Source organism: Mus caroli, chromosome X (assembly GCF_900094665.2).
Source record: "Mus caroli chromosome X, CAROLI_EIJ_v1.1, whole genome shotgun sequence".
Classification (NCBI taxonomy): domain Eukaryota; kingdom Metazoa; phylum Chordata; class Mammalia; order Rodentia; family Muridae; genus Mus; species Mus caroli.
The window spans coordinates 13,315,611-13,322,061 of NC_034589.1; the positions used below are offsets into that span (position 1 = coordinate 13,315,611).

The following is a 6,451-nucleotide window of genomic DNA, read 5'->3' on the forward strand; positions in this document are numbered from 1 at the left end:
TTGAGTCCATTGATATTAAGAGATATTAAGGAAAAATGGTTGTTGCCTCCTTTTATTTTTGTTGTTAGCGTTGGCATTTATTTTGTTGTTAGGTTGACCCCTGTCCTCTGGCTGGGAAGGTGGCCGGATGTCTGGAGCCTGAAAATGGAGCTGCCTCAGAAGCTCTGTGGCTCTCGCCTGTCCCAGAAGCTGCTAGCTTCTGTAGTCCACACTCTCACCTGTGCAGGCTGCATTCTGCTGAGTCCTGGAACCAAGGTGGCTCCTGCCGATCCTGAGTCAAAATCCTAGCCTCCCGGGCTGGGCAGACCCCTGTCCTCTGGCCGGGAATGTGGCCGGATGTCTCTTCTTTTTTTTATTTTTTTTATTTTAAGGCATTTCTTCATTTACATTTCAAATGTTAGCCCCAAAGCCCCCTATACTCTCCCCCTGCCCTGCTTCCCCACCCACCCACTCCTGCTTCCCGGCCCTGGCATTCCCCTGTACCAGGGCATATGATCTTCGCAAGACCAAGGGCCTCTCCTCCCATTGATACCGACTAGGCCATCCTCTGCTACATATGCAACTAGAGACACAGCACTGGGGAGTACTGGTTAGTTCATATTGTTGTTCCTCCTATAGGGTTGCAAACCCCTTTAGCTCCTTGGGTACTTTCTCTGGCTCCTTCATTAGGGGCCCTGTGTTCCATCCAACAGATGACTTTGAGCATCTACTTCAGTATTTGCCAGGCATTGGCATAGCCTCACAAGAGAGAGCTATGTCAGGGTTGCTGGCATGTTCTGGTTTGACTCCATTATTGCTAAAGAATGTGTTAATATTATTTCACTTATTTTCAATTTGCTTAGCTTTGCTTTGTCAACTGGGATACCATTTATATGGGGATGTTGCATGTACACATAAATGAACATGTGTCTACCTTCATTAGGTGGCATTGATAGACATCAGGGCTAAAGGTACTGAATTCTTTTACATCTAGTGTTTCTGGTTTTCAACTACAAATGTAGACTTGTCTTTTTCCTCTTTCTATTTTTCAGGATTTTGCTTTGGGATATTTGTATCTTTCATTTGTTGATTATAATTTTAAGACTGCTATGTCTTCTATCCTCCTACCATGCTCTTTTTTGATCCTGGTATCTTGTTTGCTCTGAACTCTCTATTATATGTGACATTAATAGAGCCACTATTCTTTTCTTTCAAATAATGTTTGTGTGGTTTACTCTTCTCACCCTTTTACTTTCAACCTACCTATGTTACTACATCTGAAAATAATTTCTTATAAACATGAAGTCTGCTGTATTAGTTAGGGTTTTACTGCTGTGAACAAACACCATGACCAAGGCAAGTCTTATAAAAAACAACATTTAACTGGGACTGGCTTACAGGTTCAGAGGTTCAGTCCATTATCATCAAGGTGGAGCATGGCAGTATCCAGGCAGGCATGACACAGGCAGAGCTGAGAGTTCTATGTCTTCATCCAAAGGCTGCTAGTGGAAGACTGTTGTGTCCGGTCAGCAGATTACAGACCTGGGTTCTAGTCTGGAAAGGCATTTTGGAAACCTGGAAGAGAAGAGGGGCTGGGCTGCACGAGATAAGGAAGGAACCAAGACAAGCTTTCTGCTCAAGGTTCAATTTTAATGTCAGCAAACATGCTTTATAAAGAAAAGGGGAAGCCCATCCCTGGCCAAGCAAAGTTCCTTTGAAATAGATAGGTCAGCCTGTTAGTGGGAACTCACAAAGATTGCAGTTAGGTGTTAACTCCAGAAGATTCTTGGAAGAGAAGGGGTTCAGCCTCTGGCAGGTTGGGCCTCAGGCAGGTAGTGGCACATCAAAAGAGCAGCACAGCAGGTGACTCTGCTCAAGCAGTGGCTGATGGTCACAGCCAGCCTTGCTAGGCTTAAAGGAGGCAACAGAAGACTGACTTCCAGGCAACTAGGGTAAGGATCTTATGCCCACACCCACAGTGACACACCTACTTCAACCAGGTCACACATATTCCAACAAAGCCACACCTCCAAATGGTGCCACTCTCTGGTCCAAGAATATACAAACCATCACATCTAGTTTTCTTTTAATTATTTTCTGAAGCTGGGGATATAGCTTAGTGGTAGAGCACTTAGCTAACATGTACTAGACCCTGAGCTTCATTCCCAGCAACACAAACAGAAGTCTTTTTTGTGAGTCTCTTTTACTGTGTGAATTGAAAACATTAAAAAAAATTATTATTGATATTTTTAGAGCTTACATTTGCTGTTTTTCAAACTGGGTTTGTTTCTTTGTTATTTTTTCTGTTTTCCCCTTTCTGCCATTTCTTACTTACACATTTCTTTCAAAACTTCATTTTAACTTCACTGCAGTAGTTGTCAGCAGACCTCTATGTATGTTTATTTCAATGGTTCCTTTGGCTTGTACATATGGAACTTCTCACAGCCTATTTGGATCAACTAATTGCCTCTTCTAGAGAAGTATATAAAACCAATCTGCATTGGGGTCTCTTTATAATGTTCCCTTTTTGATTCTTTTACATATTTTCTCTGAATATATTGAAAACAAATCATATAATATAAATTTGCCTTAAAATAAAAAATATAATTTGGGATCCAGGGATGATGGCTCATTAGATAAGGACACTTGCTACCCAAGCATAAGGACGTAACTGCAGACACTCAGAGCTCATATAAAAATCAAGGCCTGCATTTGTGCTTCTAGAGCCCAAGTTCTGTAGAGACAGGACAGCTGGTATCTACTGGCTGCCAACATCACTCCCGGTTCAGGACCCTGTCATAAAGGAATAAGGTGAAGGGTCCTAAAGTAGGATACCCAACATTCCCTTTTGGTTGTTGTTCTTGTTGTTGTTGTTGTTGTTGTTTGCATGCATGAACATGCATAACCCTCCCACATGAGGGTGTGTGCAGACATACACACATATACCAAATATACCTTTCAAAACATAAAAAAGAGCCCATTTTGTTTACTTGTATTTATTTTCTTACTCTGTTCTGTCTTCATTTGTAGAATGTGAAGCCTCTTCCTTCACCATTTGCTATCAGTTGGAAAAATTTCCTATAGCATTTCTCATATAGCAACCAACTTGACTTTCTGTTGAGAAAGTCATTTTCAACATCATTCCTGAAATACAGAAATATAGGTTGACACTTATTTTCTTTTCATCATTGAAAACATGTGTGACTTCCTTCAATCCCCCATGCTTTCAGGTATGAAATCCAATGCATTATTCTATAAATAATGTCATTCCTCTCTAGTTGCTTTCAAGAACTTTCTTGGACTTTTCTTCATTTACTTAATCAATTAGCCTAATTAAATTATTGAAAAGAGAGTCTCATGATTTAGTCTAATAGCTTTAAATTCATGATCTTCCTGCTTACACTACTCAAGTGCGGTATTATTGGTGTATAGCACCATGCCTGACTAGAGTTTACTTTTCTGAAATTTGATTGTGCTGTGTTTGGGGTAGGTTTCTTTGGATTTTTCTTGCTGAACATTCTCAATTCTTATTGAATCCGCAGATATATGTCTTTTGCCAAACATTGCGAAATTTTGACCATATTTCAAGTATTAGCTCAACATCAGGCTCTTATTAGAACTCTGATGGTCTGAAGGTAGATCGGTTACTGTAGTGTATCAGTCTTTGCAGCTCTATTCATCTTTTGTGTTGTAGTTTGGTTTTGAGATAGGGTCTCTCTATGTAACCCTGTGTGGCCTGGTGCTCACTCTGTAGACCATTGGCTGAGATCTGCCTGTCTCTGCCTCCAAGTATTAGGATTAAGGCAGTCACTGCCACACCTAGTCCTCCGTTTATTTGTTTTCACTGTTTTCTTTTGTTTGCATTGAGTAATTCTCTTGTTTTATTTTCAGATTCAGTAATTATTTTTTAAAGTATTTTTATTTTATGTGTATGTCTGAGTACCTGCATGTATGTATGTATGGGAACCACTTGGTGCCCATGCAGACCAGAAGAGCTTATCAGTTAACTCTGGAATTAAATTACAAAAGTTTTTTTTGAACCAAGTGCTCTTAACAATGAGCTATCTCTCCAGTCCCAGGGTTTGATAATTATTTAATAACTCAGCATGTTTTGCAGTTTAACCCATCTAGAGATCTTTTTATATTTTGGCTTATATTTTACAAGTTTAAAATTTCCATTTGGTTTTCAGGTATGGTTGAACATAATCATAATCGCAGTCCTCACAAGTCTAAGGCAGGAGAATCACAAGGTAAAGGCTATCCTGAATCACATAGCATAAAACTTTGTTTCAAAAAAAAAAATGTTTTCCGTTTGATTCTTTAAAAATTTTTGGTGAAAGTTTGTATTATTTTCTTCCAATTGTGTTTGTAAGTGTTGAAGTACTTTAATGATAGCTGCTTGTATTGGTCAGGGATCTCTAGAGGAACACAACCTATAGAAATATATTAAAGTTTTACTAGATTGTCTTATTCTACATGGTGTGAGTCATCTAACTAGAGCTCTTTCACGCTGAGGAAGTTGAGAACACAGTAGTTTCCTCATCCATGAGGCAGAATACCTCAACAGTCCCAATCTGGTACTAAAGGTAGGGAAAATTTCTGGAGAGCCCTGGTCTTCACTCCATGTTGTGAGCCTGAAGAAGCTGTGCTCTGGTACTAGTGCATAGAAGCAACAACAGTAGTATGGTGTAGATGAAGCTGCTGGAAAGAGTGGAATGAAGGCCCATGCCCATCACCAGTCATTCTATTAAACTGGTAGATAACTTTATCAGATTAGATAAATGCCAAATTTCATACAGTTGTAATATCAGAGCAAAGGCCCCCAAATCAAAAAGTTGATTGCAAGATCAGACATGTTCAAGGTGGTAGACACTTGATAAATGTGGCCTCATGAAACTAAACACTTCTTACAGCAAATACATCATCATCTAAGTGAAAGGGGGAACTGCAGAATGGAAGAACATCTCTAGCAGCTGTACATCTGATAGAGGGTTAGTATCTAGGATGTACAAACAAATGACAATAAATGCTGGCATGGATGTGGGAAAGGCAGAATGCATTGTGTCTGTTTTGTGTTTTTTATTATAATACGATAATAAACATAGCTCCAAAGTACAACTTGAAATAAGGAATGTTGATACCTCTCACAGGTCTTGTATTATTCAGGATTATTTTAGCTATTCTGATTTTCTTGTGTTTCCATATGAAGATAAAAATTGTCCTTTCAAGATCTGTGAAGGATTATATTGGAATTTTGATGGGGATTATGTTGATTCTGTATGTTGCTTTTGGTAGAATGGGCATTTTTTTTACTATATTAATACTATTGATCCATGAGCATAAGAGACCTTTCCATCTTCTGATATCTTCTTCAATTTCTTTCTTCAGTGACTTGAAGTTGATTATACAATTCTTTGATTTACTTTATTAAATATTTTGTATTATTTGTGGCTATTATGAAGGGTATATTTTTCCTGATTTCTTTCTCAGCATGTTGATCATTTCTCAGCCTGTTTATCACTTGCATATAGAAGGGCTATATCATTGTACATAGGAGGGCTACTTATTTTGTGAGTTTTTTATGTAGCTACTTTGCTGAAAGTGTAGGAGTATCAGTTATAGAAACATCCTGGTGGAATTTTAGAAGCATTTATGCATATTATAATATCTACAAATAGAGATACTTTGACTTCTTCCTTTCCAGTGTGTATCCCCTAATCTCTTTTAGTTATCTTGTTGCTCCAGCTAAGAATTCAAGTATTGTATTGATAGGCATGAAGAGAGTGGACAGCCTTGTCTTATTCCTGATTGTAGTGGAATTGCTTTGATCTTTCTTTCCAGTTAAGTTGATGTTGACAATGAGCTTTCTGTACACTGCCTTTATTATGTTTACGTAGGTCCCTTGTATCCCTAATTTCTCCAAGACTTTTATCATGAATGGGTATTGGATTTTGTCAAAAGCCTTTTCTGCATCTAATGAGATGATCATGTGGGGTTTTATTTTCTTTCAATTTGTTTATAAAGTGAATTACATTTATTAATTTATATATGTTAAACCATTCCTGAATCACTGGGATGAATTCTCCTTGATCTTGGTAGATGATCTTTTTTGATGTATTCTTGGATTCAGTTTGTGAATGTGTTATTAAGCATTTTTAAATCAATGTTCCTAAGGGAAATTGGTCTGTAATTCTCTTTTGTTGGGTCTTTATGTGTTTGGGTATCAAGGTTTTATGTGTTGGGTATTAATGGTCTCATGAATTTGGCAATGTTCCCTCTGTTTTTATTTTGTGGAATAGTTTGAGGACTGTTGGTATTAGCTCTTCTCTGGTAGAATTCTGCAATAAAACTATCTGGTGATTTTTTTTTTTTTTTTTTTTTGGGGGGGGGGGGGGGGGGGGGGGGGGGGGCATTTTATTTTGCTTTGTTGTTTTGTTTTTTTTTTACTGGGAAACTTTAATTGAGTATTTCT

The 6,451-nt window shown here is 38.2% G+C and overlaps 1 protein-coding gene across 2 annotated transcripts in view; it reads left to right on the forward strand.

Annotated features, from left to right (window-relative positions):
- Chst7 (carbohydrate sulfotransferase 7) overlaps positions 1 to 6,451 on the forward strand; it is a 35,383-nt gene that overhangs the window by 25,679 nt on the left and 3,253 nt on the right. Inside the window, exon 2 of one of the 2 annotated variants that reach the window (XM_029472919.1) lies at positions 4,170 to 4,966. The exons of the other annotated variant lie outside the window; for it this stretch is intronic. The gene's annotated coding sequence lies outside the window, so the exon portion shown is untranslated. Of the gene's footprint in view, positions 1 to 4,169; positions 4,967 to 6,451 lie in introns of those variants that run through there. 2 annotated transcript variants of the gene reach the window in all.